Consider the following 20,538-nt stretch of genomic DNA (forward strand, 5'->3'; position numbering starts at 1 on the left):
GGCATGCGCTACTATGCCCAGCTAATTTTTGTATTTTTAGTAGAGACGGGGTTTCACCATGTTGGCCGGGATGGTCTCGATCTCTTGACCTCATGATCCGCCTGCCTTGGCCTCCCAAAGTGCTGGGATTACAGGCATGAGCCACCGCGCCCGGCCCATTGAGGGCATTTCTTATGTCTCATATTGTACTTGGTGCTGTTAAATGCCACAGAGGGTTCTAAATCTAAAACTCGGGTCAGGAACCTGTGGCTTGTGGGCCAAATCCTCTGCCTCTTCTCTTTGTATGGCCTGGGAGCCAGGAATGAGTTTTACATTTTTAAATATAAAACTCTACTTTCTACTTCATTTTTTAAGTGGCTAAAAAAAAGTCAAACGAATGTTTTAATATGTGGGCATTATATAAAATTCAGATTTCAGTGTTAATACGTTTTTGTTGAAACATAGCTGCGCTCATTCATTTACACATTGTCTTTCATACTGCAAAGCAGAGTTAAAGAGTTGCAACAGAGACTGTGGCCTACTGAGGCAAAAATATTTTGTTTGGTCCTTTACCAAAAAAGTTTGTAAGTTCCTGATCTGAAAGACAAAGTATTGAAAACCTAGGTGACGCCATTCCTGCCATTCTGTTTGACCTTGTCTCCTGTTCTGCCTTTTGCTTACTATGCTTCAGCCAGAGTGGCCTTTTTTTCTTTCCTTTGATCCTGCCAAGCTTGTGCCTGCCACAGGACTGTTACATTAGCGTTTCCTTCTGTGCAGGGCTTTCTTCCCATTTCCGTGGCTATTACCTCTTTTTCATTAGTCTCAGATGTCACCTCTTCTCCATCTTTGTCATTGTCTACCCACATTATTCTATTTTTGTGTATTTGTTTAATCCTCCCTTTGCATATTTATTTAATCCTCTCTGGTCCCCAAATGAAGGAAAAGACTGTTTTTGTTAGTAGTTGTGTCCATAGCATCTAGAATGGTACCCAAAACAAAAAGTATTTGTTTGAATGATCATCGCTGGCAGCCTTAACTTAATAAAGGGACACATTTAATTGCAGTTGAAAGATAGCTGGAGCTGTGTATAAGAAATAAATATGCTAGGATTCTAATTATTTATATACTTTGATAACATGTTAAACCTCAAATTTGAATTTATAAGAAAATTTAGGCAGTGGTTTTCTTATTATCATGGTCATTCATTTGTGGAAGCAGTTTAATTCATTTTCTACTTCATTTACTCTGTTAAAATGAGGCGAGTGTCATATAATCTGAAATATGTTAAACTAGTGTACTGCATATGAATTTTTTTAAAAAGATGTTCATAATATAAGGGATCTCTATCTTTGTGTGGTAGTCCACAAGTTTGTTCATAAATTCGTTGTTTGAAATGGCATTTTTTTCCCCAGAAAGTTAGAATTATTGCATTTTTGAATATCACAGGATTTGTTAACTATTTGGCCCTCTGTATCAGTCTGGTTAGAAAGCTTCTGTATCAGTCTGGTTGGATACCATGGAAGTTGTGGTTAGCTTTTCTTCCTAATCTAGGTAATATGATTGCATACTTACCCTTTGTTAGAAGTTATGTTGAGCACTTTATACAGATTATCTCAGTCTTCACAACAGTCCTGAAATAGGTACTATTATGCCCATTTTGCAGCTGCGAAAATTGAGTTTTCTAAGTAGCAACCTGTCCTTGATTGCACAGTCACTAAGCCCATTTATGGTCTCTAAGGGAGTATAGTCAGAGTTGAAGTGTTTTTAATTTTCTATGTAATTACGTTTTTTCTGTGTAATTACGTTTCACTTTGATAGACCATTAGTTCATTTGTTTCCATATTCAAGTTTTGACTTAATCTTGTTTTTTGAGTGTGTAAAAAATGTTCATGATTCAAAAGGTACATGCAGAGTAAGCCTCATTCCTTTTCCTTCTACTTCTTTCCTGTATACTTCCTGTAAGTAACCATATCCATTAGTTTCTGGTTTGTCCTTACTGATTTTCTTTTTGCAAGAACAACAACAAACAAAAAACCCAACCCCCCCCAAAATTATGCATACATATGCATACATATGTATACATATGTACATATTATGTATGTGTATATTTATTTTCTGATTTTCCTTCTGTCTTACTCAAATTGCAGCACACTATATATGCTTTTGTACCCTTTTTTTCTCATTTAATAATATGTCCTGGAAGTCACTTGGAAGGAAACTTTTATTCACATCATCTGATATCAAGTTCTACTAGGTCTTTAAACAGACTTTGTCATATCCACCCACGTGTGATTCTTTCTCCTCCTCCTTCCTTTTAGAGTTTCTGTGGTTTGGTGCTTTCTAGACTCTAGGAATCATATTTCTTTCTCTTTCCACAGCCTTCTCCCCTGTACCCTCTTCTTTCTCTCCCTCCCTTTCTCCTTCCCTTCCCCCTTCCTTCCTCTCTTCTCCCCCTCCCCCTTCTCTTCCTTTCCTTTCCTTCCATTTTAAAATTAGGATGTTCAGAAGATATGGATGTAAACGAGGCCAAAAAGGAAATTCGCCTACATTTAGCAGAAACCTCGAGTCTCTGGTCTTCACAAAGGGATGTTACTTTGGACGTTCCTGTCAAGGAGTTAACTAAGACTGTGGAAGAAAGAGTAGGATAGGAATTTTTAGAAACAGGCAGTTGGTAGGGGGATCATGGGAACTGGACTTGCTGCTGTAATGAGAAAGACAGGGGTGGAGACAGGGCTCATGATGTCCTCTTCTTCCTTTGTCTTTCCCCCGGTTTTCTTTCTATGAGCATCACTGGGGCAAGCAGAATAGGGAGATTGGGTTGATGTTCTTGGTGGCCCTAGCAAAGTTTGAAGAGATGAGTGAAAGGGGCAGCTTGAAAGTGCTCATTAGAAGGCACTTGAACACTATGAATATAAAGGGGTATTTATGAATCAGGTGGGTATAAGTCAGAGAGTGTCTTGACTGAATACAAGAGATAAATCTCTGTTTTGTTTTGTATTTTGTTTTGAGACAGGGTTTCTCTCTGTTACCCAGGCTGGAGTGCAGTGGCGTGATCATGGCTCACTGCAGCCTTGACCCCCTGGGCTGAAGCAGTCCTCCTGCCTCAGCCTCTGGAGTAGCTGTGACTGCAGGTGCACACCATTGCACCCAACTAATTTTTTTTTAATGTAGAAATGGGGGTCTCACTTTGTTGCCTAGGCTGGTCTCGAACTCCTAGGCTCAGGTGATCCTCCCAAAGTGCTGGGATTGCAGGTATGAACCTCTACATCTGGCCTACAACTCTTAATGCTATGAAGAGAGGCACAAGAACCCTCTTTCCTTTTCCTCTCCCGGTGTATAAAATAAATGTGGTATATACCTTTATATCTGTGTCTTTCTCTATTTCTTTCTCCATCTACCATGCTTGCTTCATAACTATCTCTATTTCTATCTTCACCTCTATTTCTCTATATCTCTTATCTCTCAGTCTCTCTAGGCAAAATAGGATATCTACTTACCTAGCAAAATCATACCTTCCCCTGCTTCACAGCCATGATTGGGAGGGAGTAGAGTGTAGAGTGGCTAAGAGATTGGTTTTGGAACTAGTCAGACTTAGGTCTCAAATTTCACCTCTGCCCCTTAGTAACTGTATAACCATGTCACTTAATTTTTTTGAGACTCGTTATCCCTATCTTTGGAATACAGGTCATAAATATATATACCCCATGGGGTATTGTAAGGAATACATAAAATTATATTTCTGAAGTGTTTAGCAAGGTGCTTAACACATAAGAGTTCAGTAAATTGTAGCTGTTGGCTATTGTTATTAATGCTGCTTTTGTTTTAGTATGAGTCAACTGAAGATACAATGTCTATCTATATAAACCTGACATTCAATTTATATTTGGCTCTCTGAGAAATCATCTCTCTCTCAGCCTGAATGAACCTTTATATATTATTTCCTTCTTGAAAGTGGCTTTTTTTTTTCAGTTAAACTAAAGTGTCTTTTTTATTGTTTAGGTTGTAAATGTCTTAAAATCCTTATTGTCAAATCTTGATGAAGTAAAGAAGGAAAGAGAGGGTCTGGAGAATGACTTGAAATCTGTGAATTTTGACATGACAAGCAAGTTTTTGACAGCCCTGGCTGAAGATGGTGTGATAAATGAAGAAGCTCTTTCTGTTACTGAACTAGATCGAGTCTATGGAGGTCTTACAACTAAAGTCCAAGAATCTCTAAAGAAACAGGAGGGACTTCTTAAAAATATTCAGGTGAAATTTATATATTTAATAAGATCTATGTTTTAAAAATTACAGAAAAGATATGTCTGGACTAAACCTATATTCAATTAGGAAAATGACATTGGGGAATATCCATAGTTAAGAGTAGAACTTAATACATGTATATTTTGTGAAATTAAACTTGGCACATCAGTTTTATTTGTATCTATGAAACAAAGTCACTTTTTTTTTTTTTTCTGAGATGGAGTCTCGCTCTGTCATCCAGGCTGGAGTGCAGTGGCGCGATCTGGGCTCACTGCAAGCTCCGCCTCCCAGGTTCACGCCATTCTCCCGCTTCAGCCTCCCAAGTAGCTGGGACTGCAGGCGCCTGCCACCACACCCGGTTAATTTTTTGTATTTTTAGTAGAGACGGGATTTCACTGTGTTAGCCAGGATGGTCTCGATCTCCTGACCTTGTGATCCTCCCTCCTTGGCCTCCCAAAGTGCTGGGATTACAGACGTGAGCCACCACGCCCGGCAGAAACAAAGTCATTTCTATGGCTAGAATGTTGCATATTACTTAGGAGTGCTTGATACTTCTGATATTTTTCATGGTTCCAAGTTTTTAATAGCTTTGGTTTTTTTTCCATACGGGGGGAAAATCGAAATTAGTTGGAATTACTGATACCTTTAATTATATGGCTAACATACATACAGACTTCAGTCATTTTTAAAAAAAATAATGCAAACTAAATATGTTGAGAAGTTTGAAGTTAGTTTCCGTGTTTACAGATAGGTAGTTTGGACTAACAAAGACTTGAAAGTTTGCCCTTTTCATAGTTAATGTGCAAAATTAAACATATATTTCTACTCCTAAACATTGTATCTATATATGATATAAAATATTCCAAAAGGTAAAATAATTTTCATGTTATATTTTTTGCAAGTGTTGTATACTAATAGAAATCTGTGATCATTATTGGTTGTTTTGACTCCTATTGGATTTTTGAAATTTTTACTTAAGAAAGATTTAAAGCATAATGAGGCTTCAAAAGAGTATACTAGGTATTTCTAGTAATTTTGCATATGTATTTAATTACATATGATTTTCATAATTGGAAAAGATCAATAAAAATGTTATGAGCCATATTAATTTTATAAGTAAATGTAAATACATAAATCTTTCTTTTAACAGGGTCTCACATGAGGAATTTTCGAAAATGAAGCAATCTAATAATGAAGCTAACTTAAGAGAAGAAGTTTTGAAGAATTTAGCTACTGCATATGACAACTTTGTTGAACTTGTAGCTAATTTGAAGGAAGGCACAAAGGTATGAAGTACGTGCAAAAGGAACCATAGCTAGCAAGTACAGATGTGAACGTATAGGTTGGAAGTTAAATGGTATTTCCAGTTGAACCAAATTACTCTTTGCCTGGAATTTTAGCTTTAATGCCATTGCCTCTGCGAAGTTTGTTATAGGAGGGAGAAAGCTTGATGAAGGTGGCAACATTTCATGGGAACTTTAAAGAATGAATTGCGTATTTCATCTGGCAGAAAAGGGGTACAAATATTCCAGGTAGCAGGAATTAGCAGAGATGTCAATGACACCTTTTTAAGGGATAGGAAGTTGACTAATTTGATGAATTTTGAGGGGACAGGAGTAGTCAATGCTGATTTGTGATGGAAAAGCTGGGGGGCATGACTTTTATATCCTGTGTGGTGGTTTGCTGAGGACAGACTTGTTTCCTACCCAGGTGTCAGAAGGCTTACTGAATATGTAAGTACTTTCCTGCCTTGTGCTTTAAAAAGTTTAGGGAATTCGCTTATATTTCTTTTTACCAATTTGTTTTTGAGGGAACAGTGATTTTTAAGTTTTTTCAGATGCATAATTCCTTTTGGTACTTAACTTCATAATAATCACTGAATAAAGTTACCTTGATATAAATACAGTAGGTAAAATGTAAAACCCTCTGAAGAGAGGGTGAAAATACTGCAAAGCCTTCCAAATAGAGAGGATAGTAAAATGCCATTTTAACTTGGTTTAAAATGCTTTGTTTAAATAGGTAAGCTGAGAAAACCCTCCAGAGAGCCTTTAGAAATTCTTTTAAGGGTTTCTGAAGTATGCTTGCATTTCTTTTTTTTTTTTTTATATACTTTAAGTTTTAGGGTACATGTGCACAACGTGCAGGTTTGTTACATATGTATACATGTGCCATGGTGGTGTGCTGCACCCATTAACTCGTCATTTAGCATTAGGTATATCTCCTAATGCTATCCCTCCCCCCTCCCCCCATCCCACAACAGTCCCCGGTGTGTGATGTTCCCCTTCCTGTGTCCATGTGTTCTCATTGTTCAATTCCCACCTATGAGTGAGAACGTGCAGTGTTTGGTTTTTTGTCCTTGTGACAGTTTGCTGAGAATGATGGTTTCCAGCTTCATCCATGTCCCTACAAAGGACATGAACTCATCCTTTTTTATGGCTTCATAGTATTCCATGGTGTATATGTGCCACATTTTCTTAATCCACTCTATCATTGTTGGACATTTGGGTTGGTTCCAAGTCTTTGCTAATGTGAATAGTGCCGCAATAAACATACATGTGCATGTGTCTTTATAGCAGCACAATTTATAATCCTTTGGGTATATACCCAGTAATGGGATGGCTGGGTCAAATGGTATTTCTAGTTCTAGATCCCTGAGGAATCACCACACCGACTTCCACAATGGTTGAACTAGTTTACAGTCCCACCAACAGTGTAAAAGTGTTCCTATTTCTCCACATCCTCTCCAGCACTTGTTGTTTCCTGACTTTTTAATGATTGCCATTCTAACTGGTGTGAGATGGTATCTCACTGTGGTTTTGATTTGCATTTCTTTGATGGCCAGTGATGATGAGCATTTTTTCATGTGTTTTTGGCTGCATAAATGTCTTCTTTTGAGAAGTGTCTGTTCATGTATGCTTGCATTTCTGTAGTGAATTTGAAAACCTAATCCTTCCACTTAAATAGGTTTCATGTTATTAAGGAACTTTTCTCTAGGAATTAGGAAGATTTTCATGATCATGAAACTTTTAACTTGTTACATTTTTGATGATAATGTTCTGTAAAAATGATTTTATTATTTTTATTTTCTTTAGGAGTCTTAGATCATATTTAATATTAAGTTGTTGGGCCTAGTAAATTGTATGGATGTATCTCATGTGGATCTCAGTTCTTCGGCTTTAACTGTCATTGACAAATTAGCTTTAGATCACATTACTCTCTGAATTAAAAAATTGTTCTTGTTCATTACTTGTATTTGTTCTTTGCTTATAGTTTTACAATGAGTTGACTGAAATACTGGTCAGGTTCCAGAACAAATGCAGCAATATAGTTTTGGCATGGAAGACAGAAAGAGATGAACTCTTAAAGTAAGTTTGTTTTGTGTATCAAATTGTACTTAAAGAATTTTCTTTTAAAAAATCATGTGGAGACTTTTGGTGTGAACTTGGTAGTATGAGAGCAGTTTCCCGCCTTTTCTCATGGAAGAAGGAACTAGATAGAGTATTTTACAAAGCAACAAGTAGACAGCTGCACAGTCTGGGAATGAAAGGATGAAAAGAAGCAGAAACTCTAGATGCAGGAAGTACAGTGAGGTCACAGAAATGATAAAACAGTTCAGGTGGCAGATCTCAGGAAGTGCCAGTAAATACAAGCAATTTATTTTGAAGTGGCAAATAGGTTCCTTACATAAAACTATAGCTATAGAACATGGAGGAGACGGCGTGAATAGCTCAGAGAATACCAGCAAAATCACTTTCAGAGGAGGCTGCTGAGAAAGCAGGGCCAGTTAACATACGACTCATTTCCTGCTGAGTAATCAATACGGAGTAGCACAGCACTGATAAAAGCTGAAAAACATTAACAAAATTTAATAAAACTTCATAGATGAAGAACATTTACCAAAATAATATTGTCACAGAATAGGTGAAAATTATGAGCAAACGTCTGACCATGAACTAAACAAAAAGAACAACAACAACAAATGTAAGAAGGCAGTCATTCTAAGGCCGGTGCCCCCAGTCCTGGGGCCATGGACTGGTACTGGTTCGTGGTCTGTTAGGAACTGGGCTGCACAGCAGGAGGTGGGTGGCAGACAGGCCAGCGGCTGGGCGAGTATTACTGCCTGAGCCCCACCTCCTGTCAGGTCAGCCACAGCATTAGATTCTCATAGGAGCGCAAACCCTATCGTGAACTGCCCGTGTAAGGGATCTAGGTTGTGCGTTGCTTATGAGACTCTGACTAATGCCTGATGATCTGAGGTGGAGCAGTTTCATCCTGAAATCATCTCCCGCTCCCGTGTGGAAAAATTGTTTTCCACGAGACCGGTCCCTGGTGCCATAAAGGTTGGGGACTGCTCCTCTAAGGAACACTTGGAGCAGAAATTCCAGAACTGCAGGAATATGGTAAGAAAACAGGAAGTGATAAGATGTGAGTTGTCAGAATTCAGGAAAGAAGTAGAAGGGAAGAATAAACCCATGACATGGGAAAGAGCACAAAGGGCGAGTAAACTCTGAAGAACACACAGGACCACAGAGTAGAAATGAGGAAATTAAAATGAAACCAAAGTCAAGAAAGAATTAGAAAGGATTAGAGAGAAGATGGGCACAGAAAATCTAATATAGGCAAAACTGAACTTTTCTCAAAGAAGAAAAACCAGACAGAACAGTTATTTAACCTTCTGTAAACAGAACACTTATTTCATGATACTCAAGAACATTTTCGTAAAACAAGTGAAGGTTGTTGAAAGAGGATATCATATGGTAGGGGAAAATGATCAAGAACTGTCAGCATCAAGGCATATAAATTATTGGCCTTAAAAGGTAATGGCAGAATCCTTTAGGCAGTCAGGCAAAACAATCAAACCAGTATATAAAAAGGTGAAAAAAATTAGGCTGGCAGCTCTGTTTGCCAGAAGAGAGTGGAGTGATTGCTGTAATCTCAAGGATAGTAAATATGAGCTAAAGATTTTATATCATATAGTAAATACATGCTAAAGATTTTATATCCAAACTGTCCTTCGGGTACATGAAAAGCCATATATTCATTAGTAATAAATATAAAGAGCTGAAAGAGTCTTATACCGATGACCCTTTCAGCCAACTAGATCTTTATTCATCTCTCTGTTCATGTTCATGTTCATTCACCTCTCTGCTCATGTTCATGAGAGAAGTTATTTTCTTCTACCTCTAAGAGCAGGTTAGTTGTTTTTAGAATATTTCTACTAAACCTATAAAAAGCAAATAATTAGAATGTTTTAAAAATGGTTCTAAATGTTTTTAAAAAGGTGATTTTTTTTAGATAGAGTTTTGCTCTGTCGCCCAGGCTGGAGTGCAATGGGGCAATCTTGGCTCACTGCAACCTCCGCCTCCCGGGTTCAAGCAATTCTTCTGCCTCAGCTTCCCAAGTAGCTGGCATTACAGGTGTGCACCACCACGCCTGGCTAATTTTTGTATTTTTAGTAGAGACAGGGTTTCGCCATGTTGGCCAGGCTGGTCTCGAACTCCTGACCTCAGGTGATTGGAATTACAGGTGTGAGCCACCCCCCCAGCCTAAAAAAAGATGAGTATTCTCCATATTAGTCTTAATGATAAAAAAAACCTAACAAAGATTAATACAAAACAGTCTACAGACCAGTTTCAGTTATGAATATGGATGCAAAAGTCCTAAATAAAGTATTTGCCAGTAATAGTCACCAGGACGTTAAAAAATAATTATTGACCAAGGGGAGGGGGGCATTTATTCCAGTATTCAGTATTCAGTGTTTTCATGTCAAAGGAAAGATCACAGGTTTGTCTTAATAGATGAGGCAGAAGCATTTAAGAAAATGAGTGTTCTGATACTCAGTAAAATAAGAATAGATAGAAGATAGATGCTTCCGTAACATGAAAAAATATATATGTATGTGTGTGTATATATTTCTGCCCAAAACTCAGTATAGTGATTAATGGAGAAGCACTATAAACAGTCCCTCTGAAGTCAAGAACAGACAACAAATGTCACTGTCAGCACTATTTTTAAATACTATACTGCAGTACCAGCCAAGACAATCACATGAGAGAGAAATTAAAAAATTGGAAAGGAAGAAGTAAAACTGGCACTATTTACAGACATTATGATTGTACAACTACTTGAAAACCCAAGAGAACCCCCAAACTCTGCAAATAATAAAATAATTATTACTGAAGTTGTTGATCATAAAAATAATTTGTAGAAATCAGTGGCTTTCATGTAAATAAACCTATAGAGGATAAGATGAAGAGACCCACTTATGGTAGCAACAAAAAGGATAAAATATAAAATATAAGTTTGTCATATATGAGACCTATGTGAAGAAAACACTATTTCAAGGACACAAAAGAAGGCTTGAGCAAGTTATAAAACATGTTCTTGGATAGGATGACTCAACTTCATCAAGATGTCAACTCTCAGTTAACTTATGTATCAACTGGGCGTGATGGCATGCACTTCTAGTCCCAGCTACTTGGGAGATTGAAGTGGGAGGATGGTTTGAGCCCTGGAATTCTAGGTTGTAGTGCGCTATGATTGTACCTATAAATAGCCACAGTACTCCAGTCTGGGCAACAGTGAGACCCTATCTCTAATAACAAACATAAATAAAGAAATAAACATATACGGCCGGGCGCGGTGGCTCACGCCTGTAATCCCAGCACTTTGGGAGGCCGAGGCAGGTGGATCACGAGGTCAGGAGATCGAGACCATCCTGGCTAACACGGTGAAACCCCGTCTCTACTAAAAATAAAAAAAATTAGCCGGGCGTGGTGGTGGGCGCCTGTAGTTCCAGCTACTCGGGAGGCTGAGACAGGAGAATGGTGTGAACCCGGGAGGCAGAGCTTGCAGTGAGCCGAGATCGTGCCACTGTACTCCAGCCTGGGCAACAGAGTGAGACTCCATCTCAAAAAAAAAAAAAAGAAAAGAAACATATGCATTCAACATGCTTTTGATTTAAAAAAATCAGCTTTTCATTTGGAATTAGACAAGTTGATCCTAAAGTTCAAGTAGAAAAAGAAACAAGGTCAGCCAGGAAAACAATAAAAAGAGTAGTGAAGGGATACTAGTTCTACCAGATATTAAGGTATATAATACCATCTTTAATTAAAACACACTGGTACTGGTACATGATTAGACAAAGACAGAATAGAAAATAGAAATAGATTCAAATACATATGTGAATTTAGTGTAAAAGGTCTTCAACCAACCAGAAGAGGTTGTGGACAACTGCCCAGCCATTTAGAAAATAAAAGTTATCTTTATACCGGAGTAAGTTCTGAGTGGACCAAACTTGAAATTTGTAAATGAAATACAAAGTGTAAAATAGAATGGAGGAGAATTCCTTAATACAGCTGGGATGGGCAGGATCTAATAACTCCTACTTAAAATCCAGAAGGCATTAAAAAAAAGAAAAGAATAAGTTTCTCATAGAAATATGATAAACAGAGTCAGGATATGACAAATTGGGAATCCAGTATTTGAAACTTATTCACAGGCAAAAGGCTAATTTACTTTATTTAGAAAAGAACTCCTAGAAATGAACAAGAAGAAAACCTGATAGACAACTGAGGAAAAGACGCAAACAGAATTTTGCAGACAAGGAAATACAAAGAGCTCTTAAATAAATGAAAAAAAATGAAAACTCTCATTCATTATAAAATACAAATCAAAATTAGTCTGAAGTAATATTTTTCAGATTGGCAAGAATCTGAAAGTTTGTTTAAAGTCTGTTCTGGGTCTTCCACATTCATTATTCTCTACGGTCAATCACATTCCAAGGATTGTTGCCTCCAATGCATGCCTTTTTCTCAATTTTATTTTCTCCCATTAGAGTCATGCACAGATTAGCTCCCAAGTGAACTATTATAATGGCCTCCTAGCATCTAAACTCTCCTTTTTTCCAATTGATAGTTCTGCCAGAGTTGTCTTCTTAAAGCAGAGGTTAGACCGCATTTCTCTAAGTAAATTCCAATGACACCAAAACAGTGATTCTTAGTAAGAATTACAAGTAGGGAAATACAGATGGGAGAGTTTGCTTAGTAAATAAGTTCGTAAAATCTAGGTTAAACAAAGTTAAATGGGGTTTGCTTTTTGCTGTTGCTTTGTTAATGTGCATTTGAAATTTCTAAAGTGGCATTACATATCCATAATTTCCCTTATCTATTTGACAAAGGAATCTGGTTTGTTTAGAAGCATTTTTTCAGAACTGTGATAGGTCAACCTTTCAGAAATTCCTCATTATCAATAGTCAAATCCAGATGTATTTTCTTTGGCTCTCACAACAGGCTTAGAGGAATTTCTAGTCTGTTCTCCTGATGTTTCATTATGTGCATCTTTTGCTTAGGCCTGTTAAACCTACTCAATGTGTGTATCTTCTACTCCATGTCTTTATTCCTACTGTTGTCTTAACAGGAAATCCTTGCAACCCAATTCATAGTTTTTGTTCTTTGGAAAAATCCAAATCATGTATCATGAATACATATTTTTTCTCTATTGAGATTTTGCCTGTTTTTATGTATCACAGCCAGAAGTAATCACTGCATAGTGTATTTCTGTAGAAAGATAGAAGAGTTCTATTTTAACACAATATTTACTATACACCCAGCAAAGCTCTAGGTATTTATACATACTATTTTATTTATTCATCTCATCAATGCAATGAAGAAATATTAATAAATCCATTATATATGCTAAAAGGTAGCAACACATATGCTACATGTGCAGGTTTTCTCAGGTATTATTAGCTAGGGAAGCTGTGTTGTAACAATCTTCAGAAACTTCTGTTGTTTACATGCTATTCCACATCATTTTGTTTTCATTTCTTTTGTAGTATCTAATGTATTCTACTAAAAAAAAAGTAGAGTAGTTGGAAAACTTGTGAAAAAACATACGTATTACATATATACCATTCTTCATGATTCTCAAAATTTTCATCATTATTAATGTTTTGTATATATATATTGTGTGTGTATGTGTGCATGTTAGATATATAATTTAAAAGAAAACAATAAGTTGGTGGCTTATGGCAAATTGTTCCTTAAGTCCTGCATTTGAAACATAGACACTGAGTGAATCAGCACATTTGATCATCTTTTAACTACAATAGATGATTATACATTAAAAATACATTAACCATCCAAATACATCTTTTTTCTTATTTATTTATTTATGTATTTATTTATTTATTTATTTTTATTTTTTTGAGATGGAGTCTCTTTCTGTCGCCCAGGCTGGAGTGCAGTGGCGCGATCTCAGCTCACTGCAAGCTCCACCTCCCAGGTTCCCGCCATTCTCCTGCCTCAGCCTCCCGAATAGCTGGGACTACAAGTGCCCGCCACCATGCCTAGCTAATTTTTTTGTACTTTTAGTAGAGACGGGTTTTTACCATGTTAGCCAGGATGGTCTCGATCTCCTGACCTCGTGATCTGCCTGCGTTGGCCTTCCAAAGTGCTGGGATTACAGGCCTGAGCCTCGGCGCCCAGCCCAAATGCATCTTTAGGAAAATTATATTTAAGCTCTTCATGGAGACATTAAAAAACCAAGCTGCATTAATGATAAATAATTATATCATTCATTAGTAAGGAGTAAATAGCTGTTTTCTATTTGAGAAGTATTAATTGGATTGTCCATCTGTATGCAGGAACATCTGTTTTCTGACATGCTTTAATCACCATTTGTTTTGTACTTGTACCATAATTACACTTGTTTGTAATATTGAACCGAGGCAATGATTAAAATCAACTTATGAATACGATTCTTTTATGCTTTTGTATTTCATTAGAAAATGTGTAATTCTGGTATGACATTTATAAGTATATATAAAAGAAAGTATTTGATTAACAAAATGCCTCAACAGATTATGTCAGTAAAATGAGTGTTATATCATGCAGTCTATGTTACTATTTTGGCATTTTTAAGGAAAGTTTATTGCTTCACGGAAGCTTTTTTTTAACTGACCATCTATGAATTTTCTGTATTCTTTATTTCATTGTGATCACATGGTCATAGAAGAGACATTTTTAGATCATCAGCAGTTGACAGTTTTCAGTGTAGTGTATGTGCTTAGTATAAGATGGAATTAAGTTTGTTGTATGGGTGATTGATGAATTTTTACTGAATCATGGATAACTGCTGTTCTATTAATGACATTTCATCAACCAACTCTTTTGGATATGGTTTATCACAAAATGTTGCTGATTTAATGTTTGTGGATTAACTGAGGTGAAAGTGATACCTGGTAGAAGTTTCATTAATACAAATTTTCCTCTCTTAGGAGTAGGATGGATTATATTATTTGTCGAAATGCCTTTGCATGTAAGTTCTTAACTGTCAGCTTTCTTGTCCTGTGAATCATATCTTTTCTGTATTTGCTGAAATAGAGACTTAACATTGTTAAATGATTTTTCCATGTCATGGAAAATGTATGCCTCTAAATCTGCGTTCCTTCCTACAAATTACAAGTTCAAAATGACTTTTTTTAAGAAACAAAAAAAAAGATGGATTTCTGGTATTTTGTGGCAGGATAAGCTCCCTGTAGCCTATCTTACATGTTGATTACAACTAAAACTATGAAAAGTATAATAAGCAACTAACTGAGGAATCTGAAAAGTAAATAAAAGTAGAATTATGAGTGATAGGCAAAATCTGGAGAAGCACCCTGCAGTAGTGTGAGCTTCCATTGTTGTATTTCTTTCAATCAAAACCAAAACAAACAAAACAAATAAAAACCAGAAAAGAACACCACCAACAAGAAAACACTCAAGGAAAATAGATATTGTGATAGAAACAGCAGAAATGTCGAGAAACAAAACCAGAAGGTTAGAATTATTAGAGAAAATAATATAAAAAGTAATTTTAAAGTATCTAAACAAAATTTTAAAAAGGAATTTAAAAAAATAAGGAGAAGACAATAAAAATAGGTTGATAATTCATTTGTTAGCATTTGTCTGGTATTCGTTGACCATTTTATTTAAAAAAAATTTGGCTCTATTTGATTTTGGTGTATTTCTTGTATATGTATTGTAAAATTTAGTATTTATTATTAAATATTTTATAATGTTAAATGATTATTTTTATTGATAAGAAAGATGTAGTTTTCTGGTTGTTATTTTTGTAATTTTACCTGCATTTATATTTTTCTCCATTTATTTAGATAATACCTAATGGTTCCCCACAATGAGTGGCAATTAAATTAGACTCTATGCTATTTTCACTTTCTCAACTTCTCCTGAACTATTTGATTTTTGTGGCAGGATATTTCTTAATATTTGCCTTTGTGCCACTTAATGTTTTCCTACTATTATGGGCAAATTTTGAGATTTAAAATGAACCCATTACTCTCAGCTATTATAGACGAGGCAATCGGAGCTAATTCCTACTTTCCCCTTTCTTTTACTCTCTCCTCCTAGTTGTTACAGTTGAATCATTTGTACATTATCAGAATCATCAGTAAAATATCTTTTTACATTTTCTACACCATGTATCCCTTAAATCTATATATGACGCATTGAATGCTTACCTCTTGCCTTACTGGTAGTATTTTACCTACTCAGAACTAGGTTGATTGAACTTTGTCCTGTGGTAAATCTCTTAATAAGAACTTTCTGTAAACAGTGTTCCCTGCAATTATGGGTGCTTATAACTGTACACTTTATAGCTGATAGATATCTTGCAAGGATAAGGATAACCATTTGCTTCTCCCTTCTCTTCTTTCTCAATATTTCCCCCCATTTTCTGGTGTTAACTTTTGCTGTGGAAAACTCTGATGCCAAAATGATTTTCTTTTTCTCTAAGTTGACTATTTTTGCTTAAGCCCCCACATAATGCTTTCTTAATCTTTAAAGTCCTAGTCCCATACACAGATATATCTTGGTGTTGAACATTCTAATAACATATATAAGCATATACTACACAGTAATGTAAATATATGTGCTTATGATGATCTATCTTGGCTTAATATAGGCAATAACTTTTTTGTAATTCTATCCTATGTTTTACAGTTTTTGGATTTTTGGACGGGGAGAGGACTTATTACATATTCTTCTCTCACTTACATCCTTTACGACCCTTACATTATTTGGGGTTCAGTCTCCCTTGTTCTCTTTACAATTTAGTTTTTTTTTTTTCTACAATGATTTTGTTTTTAAATCCTATTTCTTTCATGGATTCTGCCAGTTGCTATTGCACTTTCTGGCTATCTCTTCCCCATGCTCTTGCATTTCACTTCATGGTCTCTTTATGTTTTATTACACCCTTAAAATTTATGTTGGAATGTATAAATGTTCATTCCTTTTTTCATCTGTTTTGTAGCAACATGTTTCTAGTTATTACAAGAGTTGATATATTCCTTTTTTATCTTTACTCTTAGAGTATTTTTATGTGAATGCTGAGAAAATTCCTTTAGTATTTCTCATATGTGAAAGTTGAATTTCCTACAGGACAAAGGAAAGGGATTGTAGAATGTGCCCCAGCCTGCTAGCTCAAGGGCCCTCTCATCATTTGCTACAGTGACAGACTGTTGCCTCATTTTGGGGACATTATGGAGTCACCGCTCGTTCTCCATAAGAGCATAAATGATTACCAGGTAGTTGTTACTGTCTTCTCTCCTTGATACTCATACATAACTCATAGCACATATGGAAGCAACCTTCTAAATACCCATGTTTTATCTTTAAAATGTTCTTTGTGTGTAGCTGCCCATTTGTTTTGTGCTAACTGACTGCCCCTATTACCTTCAGTTGTAACAACCCATTTAAGGTAGAAACGAAGGACACTCATCTCCATGTGTTTTCAGAATTTAAATGAAAAAATAAAAAGAGGCTGATGTCACTTCCCAGTTTAACGTAGGGGTTTTATTTATTTATGTACACTCAATCAAACTATGACTATTACAAATGGTTTTATCGCTACAATAAAGATAGTTAATTCATAGCTCAATAAAAATGAAGAGTGAAAGATTAAAAAAGGAAAGCAACAATTCTAAACTATAAAATCTACTTCAAAAAGCTACATACAGCAAAGCTCAATCAATAAATTATGAAAAAAAGAAAATAATATGGGATAAGTGTTATGGTTTAGGAGATACCTTCCTATAAGCCAAAAACCTAAAAAAAAAAAAAATGCTAAAGGTATAGCTTGCTATAGTACGTGGTAGGAGAAGTTAACGTATAAAATCAATAACACTCACATTATGTGATAGTCTACAGCCAAAGAATAATAGAAAGCAAGTGAAATGCTTAGCATAGCTATTTAGTCTACTAAGTTAGGTTTGTGAAAATGGGAATGCTAAATGCCTTAAGGCTTACAGCAGGTGCAAAAGCAAAACATCAGAGGTCAACCTAAGGATATTTTTAATATAAAATTAATGTACCTGCATTGTAAGCATTTTTTGTATGGTAGAAAGGAAAAAATTCTTGTATTATTCTACTATAAATGTGTATTCTTTGCTCTACTAAATTTGCATGTCATTGTCAGCCTTTCACTTTGTCTTCAGCTAACAAGAACCTCTTGGGTTCATCCTTTGGAGAACCTGATATCATGGAAAATGGACTGAACTAGGAAAAGAGCCTTTGTTTAGACCACATGCTGAGGTCTAGTGGCTTCAATTAAAAATATATAAACGTGGCTGGGCACAGTGGCTCACGCCTGTTAACTCCAGCACTTTGGGATTCTGAGGCGGGCAGATCACGAGGTCAGGAGTTCAAGACCAGCCTGACCAACGTGATGAAATCCCGTCTCTACTAAAAATATAAAAATTAGCTAGGCATGGCGGCATATGCCTGTAATCCCAGCTACTCAGGAGGCTGACGCAGGAGAATCGCTTGAATCCCAGAGGCAGAAGCTGTAGTGAGCCAAGATCATGCCATTGCACTCTAGCCTGGGACGACAGAGCGAGACTCCATCTCAAAAAAAAAAAAAAAACAATTATGTGTGTATATATGTATATATATATATGTATATATATGTATATATGTATATATATGTATATATGTATATATATGTATATATATGTGTATATATATGTATATATATATGCTTAATCTCTAAGCTTTGGAAGGAACAGCCTATCTACAGAAAAATTTAAAACTTGGTCATGGCAGGTACAGAGCTGGGCCCCATTAATTTTGTTGACATTGGGGTCAGCAGATTCTGTAAATTTTCACTATACCTCTCATATGATCTGCCGCCACACCATTCATACTCTTAACTTTATTTCTCCTCATACCAGTAAATTACTAAAACTGCCAAGTTTTTTTTTTCACAAATTAGTATCTTTAGCATTCTCTTCCTTCAGCCTGCAATGAAATTCTCTACTCCCCTCCCTCCTCCTTCCTCCTTGACTCCCACTAATGCACATTTGTGTTTTGGTTTCCGCACCAAATGAGCTACCTTCAATAAGCATCCCACAACTCCACAGGGAACTTTTGTTTCTCTACCTTCTGTGCTGTCGAAGCACTTGGCTCAGAATGAGAGATCTGTCTGCATTTCAGATCTACAAATTACTCATTGTGTGACCTTGGACATATCCCTAATATTTTTGAGCCTCAGTTTCTCAAAAATTAGAATAAAGATACCAAACTCCTGGGGTTTTGTGAGAGTAAAATGAGACGATGTGTGTAAGAGACTCAATGCAGTGTCAGTATCTACCATGTGCTGTGCACTCTGCGTTTTCTTTTTTTTTTTAATTTTTTTTGAGACGGAGTCTCGCTCTGTCACCCAGGCTGGAGTGCAGTGGCGTGATCTCGGCTCATTGCAACCTCTGCCTCCTGGGTTCAAGAGATTCTCCTGTCTCAGCCTTCGAGTAGCTGGGACTACAGGCCCTTGCCACCACGCCTGGCTAATTTTTGTATTTTTAGTAAAGACAGCGTTTCACCATATTGGTCAGGCTGGTCTTGAACTCCTGACCTCAGGTGATCCACCCACCTCGGCATCCGAAAGTGCTGGGATTACAGGTGTGAGCCACCATGCCCGGGCCAACCCATAGCCTTTTGGTCTTCTCTCAGCCAAGGCATCCAGTGAAAATGCAATTTATTTTTCAGATTCCTCTGGAGAATTAAAAAGTCTCTTTTGCGGCTGGACACAGCAACTCACTCCTGTAATCCCAGCACTTTGGGAGGCTGAGGCAGGCAGATCACAAGGTCAGGAGATCGAGACCATCCTGGCCATGGCCAAAATGGTGAAACCTGTCTCTACTAAAAATACAGAAATTAGCTGGGTGTGGTGGCACAGGCCTGTTGTCCCAGCTATGTGGGAGGCTGAGGCAGGAGAATTGCTTGAACCCAGGAGACAGAGGTTGCAGTAGGCCAAGATTGAGCCACTGCACTTGCTCTGGTGAAAGAGCAAGACTCCGTCTCAAAAAAAAAAAAAAAAAAAAAAAAAAAAAAGTCTCTTTTGCATCAAATTGCCATACTCTCTGCTGTTGGTCCTCTTTTCCATGTACTCATTCTTCAAGCATTTATTTTCTCTTTGCCTGATCCAGATCATTGCAATGACCAAAAAATGTTCGGATGCTATGATTTTTGTGATATTCTTTTAGCAAGTTAATCACGATGTTGCATTCTTGAGTGTGCAAGTGTGGAGGTAAGTCAGGATGCATCTTTAAGACAAAAAGATGGGTCATGGCAGTGCCACACCACTCACGGCCACACCAGGAGAGCTGAAAGGGCAGTCACCAACGAAGATGCCTGACCCAGAAGCTGGCTGCCAGGGAGCCAAGAGCCAGGTCACTCCACAGGTGGCCAATGCCCGGGGGTGGCCCTCCACCGCCCAAGATTATTATTATTATTATTATTATTATTATTATTATTATTATTATTATTTTGAGATGGAGTCTGGCTCTGCCTCCCAGGCTGGAGTGCAGTAGCACGATCTCGGCTCACTGCAACCTCCGCCTCTGGGGTTCAAGCGATTCTCCTGCCTCAGCCTCCCGAGTAGCTGGGACCACAGGCACGTGCCACCTCACCTGGCTAATTTTATTTTTTGAATAGACAGGGTCTTGTTATGTTGCCCAGGCTGGTCTTGAACTCCCGGGCTTAAGCGATCCTCCCACTTCAGCCTCCCAAAGTGCCAAGACTACAGGTGTGAGCCACCACACCTGGCCAAGTTCTACTTTTCTAATATTTAAAATATGAAATAGGCCGGGCACGGTGGCTCACACCTGTAATCCCAGAACTTCGGGAGGCTGAGGCGGGCAGATCACCAGAAGTCAGGAGTTCGTGACCAGCCTGGCCAACATGATGAAACCCCGTCACTACTGAAAATACAAAGATTAGGCGGGTGTGGTGGCAGATGCCTGTAATCCCAGCTACTCGG

At 37.2% G+C, this 20,538-nt stretch overlaps 2 pseudogenes; one reads left to right on the forward strand and one right to left on the reverse strand.

The window, feature by feature from the left end:
- LOC101149946 (dexamethasone-induced protein-like) overlaps positions 1 to 20,538 on the forward strand; it is a 61,514-nt pseudogene that overhangs the window by 22,190 nt on the left and 18,786 nt on the right.
- LOC115933427 (COX assembly mitochondrial protein 2 homolog) lies at positions 19,255 to 19,843 on the reverse strand (annotated as a pseudogene).

This window comes from Gorilla gorilla, chromosome 16 (assembly GCF_029281585.2).
Source record: "Gorilla gorilla gorilla isolate KB3781 chromosome 16, NHGRI_mGorGor1-v2.1_pri, whole genome shotgun sequence".
Taxonomy (NCBI): Eukaryota; Metazoa; Chordata; class Mammalia; order Primates; family Hominidae; genus Gorilla; species Gorilla gorilla.